This window comes from Triticum dicoccoides, chromosome 3A, assembly GCF_002162155.2.
Source record: "Triticum dicoccoides isolate Atlit2015 ecotype Zavitan chromosome 3A, WEW_v2.0, whole genome shotgun sequence".
In the NCBI taxonomy this organism is placed as follows: Eukaryota; Viridiplantae; Streptophyta; class Magnoliopsida; order Poales; family Poaceae; genus Triticum; species Triticum dicoccoides.
Genome location: NC_041384.1, coordinates 611,620,003 through 611,625,578, shown reverse-complemented (window position 1 = coordinate 611,625,578; position 5,576 = coordinate 611,620,003).

Genomic DNA, 5,576 nt, shown 5'->3' with positions numbered 1-5,576 from the left:
TCCGGGTGGTGTGATTCGACGGCTTCGCACCGCTATGGAACTTGCAAGGTCCATCCAAGGTCTACTCATAGGAGAAGGCCGGCAACCAGTTTGGCTTGCCGCCTTTCTGTCGCTTGGGCAGAGGCTGCTCATCTAGCTGCTGGGCTTCAACGGTCGCGACCTACTGGCTGCTGGAAGCCGGCTGCGGGGCCTTGCGCTTGTGGCCGCCCTGCTGTTGTCACCGGCTGGCGTCTCCTGCTGGAGTTCTTGGAGCTTGCGGGGCCACTTTCCAGTTGTGCTGATTTGAATCTCCGCCTTCATGGAGGAGTCAGCCGTGGCGTACTTGTCCGCTATGATCAGCAGCTCATCGAGGGTTTCTGGCTCGTCGCAAAGGAGCTTGTGCTTGAGGAGGGTGCCTTCTCTGCACCCGGCTGTGAAGTACTTGATGGCCTACACCTCGTGCACGCCCTCACAGGAGTTCCGAAGCTCGGCCCAACGTGTGAGGTAATCACGGGTCGACTCGTCGTGGCCTTGCACGCACAAGGAGAGCTGACAAGGCTTGGGAGGACGCTTGTACGTGCTGGTGAAGTTGCAGACGAATGCTTCGGTGAAGTCGACCCAGCTGTTGATGTTGCGGGGCTTTAGGCTGTTCAGCCATGTCCGGGCCGTGCTCTGGAGCATGAGCAGAACGTACTTTACAGCGACACGCTTGTTGCCGTTTTCTATGCTGACAGTCATGGAGTAGTCGACTAGCCAGTCTTCCGGCTTCACGGAGCCGGTATACTTGGGCGTGTCTCTTGGGAGCGTGAACCCTCTGGGAAAGGGCTCGTCCCGAATGCGGGGCCCGAAACAAGGCAGGCCCAGCTCGTCTTCTTCTTCCAGCGCTAAGGATCGGTGAAGTCCGTCGATCCGGTGGCGGGCGTCATTCTCTCCAACTCCCTCTCGGTGGCCAAGGCGCTCGCCGAGAGTCGGATGGTCAATAGGCGGCGGGGAGACTCGCCTCTCCTTGCGGGGAGGGGGAGGCGGACAGTCATCCCGTCGTTCCACTGCTCTCGGGCGGCCGTCTCGGTCGCGCTCTATGGTAATGCGAGTCCGACTATGGCTGACAGCCGGCTCCTTGTCTCTTCTTCCTCGGGCGCCGCTAGTTGGCGTCCGAGACGTCGCGCCTTGATCTCGGTGAAGGTCGTCGTTTGGCCGCTGCGGCGCCTTCGTGCGGCAGCCGGCCTCGTTCTGTGCGGCGGCCGCATCGAGGAGCCGCTGGACTCGCTCCATCATGAGGCGGCACTCTTCGCCCTCGAAATTGTCCAGCTCATCCGCCGCTGCCTGGCCGGGCGGCTCGGATGTTCTCCGCTGGTGTAGCATACACAGAGCGGCTTGCCCCAAACAGGTTGGCGATGGCCACGCCGCGCTGCTGGACCGCGCCAAGGCGGCTCGGCCCTGCCGGGGCCGGCGAGCCGCCGACGGCGCGATCCATTTCCCGCTGGTAGGCTTCTGACAAGCGTCTCATGCTGGCCAGCTTCTTCGCGCCTTCAACGAGCTGAAGGCGGCGCGCCTCCAACGTCTCTGCATCAGCGTCTTCCGGAATGGGCGCAGTTAGGTCTTGCAGCGCCGCGCCGAGTGAGTCGTGCACTCCTCCATCGGGGAGCTCGTCATGACTGATGACTAGCACCTCGGTGACGGTGCTTCCGTTGCTCTCCGCGCGAGGGAGAGGTTCGTCGTAGACCACCACATTGGTGGGGAACCAGTCGAGCGATGTGGTGTCGGAGTCGACCAGCATCGGGTCGGTGGAGCCTACAGACTCCAAGTCTACGGCAGGCTCGCCGGAAACGTGGAGTCGATCAAGGAGGCCTGCGAGGAGGTTCTCGGGGCCGCCCGTGCCTGCGTTGGACGCAGGTTCGTCGGAGAGGCGGACCTCGCCGACAAGTTCGGCCAGGCAGCTGGCTGTGCAGGCGATCTCAACACCGCTTAGAGCATCAGCGCAAACTCTGTCTGGCGTGCCTGGCTGGCTACGCTCGCCAGGGAAAAAAGGGTTCCTGTCCAGAACAGGTCTCCGAACGGCAGTGCACCAGGCCCCACGGTGGGCGCCAAATGTCGGGGGTTTGGTGCGACATATGCCAAAGGATGGCTTATCATGGTGGGGCGAGTAGAACGTCGCCGGTGCCTGCAAACGGGATGAGGCGAAGGCATGCACGCCGGTGAATCTTACCCAGCTTCAGGGCTCTCCGAGGAGATAATACCCCTACTGCTGCTCTGTGGGGTCTCCGCATGATCACTATGGCAAAGTGTTTACACAGTTGCTCCTTGAGCTGTTTCTAGGAGGTAGGAGAGGGTAAGGCTAGCTCTCTCCCTTCTATATGGTCTGGTCTAGAGCTAATGGGTTCCAACCCTTTGCATGGGTGCCCTGGGGGGTTTATATAGGCCTACCCCCTAGGGGTACAATGGTAATCCGGCTGGACGCGGGCCCAGCCGTCAGTGCCTCTGGCCTCCGTCTTCTCTGCCGACCGCTGGGACCTGCCGACTAGCGGGCCCCGCCGACTGGCCTGGTACGGAGCCGACAGGCCGCGTCCGCCGCGGGCGGGTCTTGCGGGCTGCTGATTACTATAGCCGTGCTTCTGATGACATGGGCTTGATCATGAGGTCGTGGCAATAGCCCCGCCGCCCGGTGGGCGATCACTGTCGCCACTCCCCATCACATCTTGATTAATGGCTCGTGGGCCCCGGGGGAGGGCTCGGCCGACTCCCCCGGGCCGACTCCCGACGGGTCCGACTGGTGGTCCTCTTGCCGTCTCCTGGGGTCTCACAGACTGGTGGAGCCCGCTGCCTCTAGGCCGTACAGACAAGCTATCGTGGGTGCAGGATTCGGCCCTGCGGTGCTGATGTCAGTGCCGGCATGGCTACAGTGCCTCGCCGCACGGAGATCTTCCGGGGTACGGCGTGTTGTGGCCACACCTACCCTTGGTAAGGGGCAGGAGCGGGCTTCATTATTGCCACTCCCCCGCCCTGTCCCTGAAGTCGTCCCTGGGACTCAGTCGTGAGTGGTCAGTTGGCCACCTTCGTCGTTGGCTTCTTGAAGGCGGCTCTTCGTCCTGGGGTCTTGAGGGGCGCAGCCTGCCCCGATGTCTTGAAAGGTTCTAGGGCTCGGGTCGGCCTACCCGTGGCCCATTATTCCGACAGCAACGTCTCATGTTGCAGACTTTTCCGACGAAGATTAAAGGTGCGATAGGTCGTTGTTCTGCACTCAGTTTGCCGTGGAGTTGGATGGACTCATTTACCTTTGAAGCTTTCGCAGTTATTTTTATTTTAGATGGCCTTTGGTCATATTATTGTAATAAATACTCTTTTGAGAACTTCGATGTAATAAAGTGTGATTGAACTCTGTTATAATTCCTCGAGTACTGTGTGTGTCAGCATACCGATCCAGGGATGACACTTAAGCACAGAGACTTCGATCCATTTTGGGTCGGGTTGCTACAACTTATATCTTTGAGTTATATAGTTTTTGCTCTAGTGCTTCACTTATATATTTTAGAGCACGGTGGTGGATTTGTTTTATAGAAATTATTGCTCTCTCATGATACACTTAGATTATTTTGAGAGTCCTACAAAACAGCATGGTAATTTGCTTTAATTATGTTAGGCATTCAAGATTAATAAAAAAGTTTTCTTATGAGTGTGTTGAATACTATGAGAAGTTTGATACTTGATAATTGTTTTGAGATATGGAGATGGTGATATTAGAGTCGTGCTAGTTGAGTAATTGTGAATTTGACAAATACTTGTGTTAAAGTTTGTGATTCCCATAGCATGCACGTATGGTGAACCGTTATGTGATGAAGTCGGAGCATGATTTATTTATTGATTGTCTTCCTTATGAGTGGCGGTCGGGGACAAGCGATGGTCTTTTCCTACCTATTTATCCCCCTAGGAGCCTGCGTGTAATACTTTGTTTCGATAACTAATAGATTTTTGCAATAAGTATATGAGTTCTTTATGACTAATGTTGAGTCCATGGATCATATGCACTTTCTTCCTTCCACCATTGCTAGCCTCTCTAATACCGCGCACCTTTCGCCGGTATCATACACACACCATATACCTTCCTCAAAACAGCCACCATACCTACCTATCATGGCATTTCCATAGCCATACCGAGATATATTGCCATGCAACTTACCACTGTTACATTTATTATGACACACTCCATCATTGTCATATTGCTTTGCATGATCATGTAGTTGACATTGTATTTGTGGCAAAGCCACCATTCATAATTCTTTCATACATGTCACTCATGCATCATTGCACATCCCGATACACCGCCGGAGGCATTCACATAGAGTCATATTTTGTTCTAAGTATTGAGTTGTAAGTAAATAAAAAGTGTGATGATCATCATTTTTAGAGCATTGTCCCAAGTGAGGAAAGGATGATGGAGACTATGATTCCCCCACAAGTCGGGATGAGACTCCGGACTAAAAAAAGAGGCCATAAAAAATAGAAAAGTCCCAAATAAAAAATGAGAGAAAAAGAGAGAAGGGACAATGCTACTATCCTTTTACCACACTTGTGCTTCAAAGTAGCACCATGATCTTAATAATAGAGAGTCTCCTATGTTATCACTTTCATATACTAGTGGGAATTTTTCATTATAGAACTTGGTTTGCATATTCCAATGATGGGCTTCCTCAAAATGCCCTAGGTCTTCGTGAGCAAGCGAGTTGGATGCACACCCACTTAATTTCTTTTGTTGAGCTTTCATATATTTATAGCTCTAGTGCATCCGTTGCATGGCAATCCCTACTCGCTCACATTGATATCTATTAATAGGCATCTCCATAGCCCGTTGATACGCCTAGTTGATGTGAGACTATCTTCTCCCTTGGTGTGTTCTTCACAACCACCATTCTATTCCACATATAGTGCTATGTCCATGGCTCACGCTCATGTATTGCGTGAAGATTGAAAAAGTTTGAGAACACCAAAAGTATGAAACAATTGCTTGGCTTGTCATCGGGGTTGTGCATGATTTAAATACTTTGTGTGGTGAAGATAGAGCATAGCCAGACTATATGATTTTGTAGGGATAACTTTCTTTGGCCATGTTATTTTGAAGAGACATAATTGCTTAGTTAGTATGCTTGAAGTATTATTATTTCTATGTCAATATTGAACTTCTGTCTTGAATCTTTCGGGTCCGAATATTCATACCACAATTAAGAGAATTACACTGAAATTATGCCAAGTAGCATTCCACATCAAAAAATCTGTTTTTATCATTTACCTACTCGAGGACAAGCAGGAATTAAGCTTGAGGATGCTTGATACGTCTCCAACGTATCTATAAGTTTTGATTGTTCCATGCTATATTATATCCTGTTTTGGACATTATTGGGCTTTATTATACACTTTTATATAATTTTTGGGACTAACCTATTAACCGGAGGCCCAGCCCAGAATTGCTGTTTTTTGCCTATTTCAGAGTTTCGCAGAAAAAGAATATCAAACGGAGTCCAAACGGAATGAAACCTTTGGGAACGTGGTTTTCGAAACGAACATGATCCAGAGGACTTGGACCCTACGTCAAGACATCAACCAGA